The sequence below is a fragment of the Sinocyclocheilus rhinocerous genome, unplaced genomic scaffold (genome assembly GCF_001515625.1).
Source record: "Sinocyclocheilus rhinocerous isolate Xijiao unplaced genomic scaffold, SAMN03320098_v1.1 scaffold43313, whole genome shotgun sequence".
Classification (NCBI taxonomy): Eukaryota; Metazoa; Chordata; class Actinopteri; order Cypriniformes; family Cyprinidae; genus Sinocyclocheilus; species Sinocyclocheilus rhinocerous.
In genome coordinates, this window is record NW_015646324.1 from 1 (window position 1) to 216 (window position 216).

Genomic DNA, 216 nt, shown 5'->3' on the forward strand with positions numbered 1-216 from the left:
GATTTCTAGTACATCGTCTTAACCACTCAGCCACGACTACAGGCCGCTCACGGCCCTGTTTGTGTGCAACACTGCTGCCTGACCCACTTGAAAGAGTGCTCATGAAGTGAAGTGAGTGAGCTGCCATGTCTCATCCTCTGGAATGGGGTTTTTCAGTGCTGGCCCTGGGGACCCACGGCACTGCACATTTCGTAGGTCTGTCTTATTCTACTCACT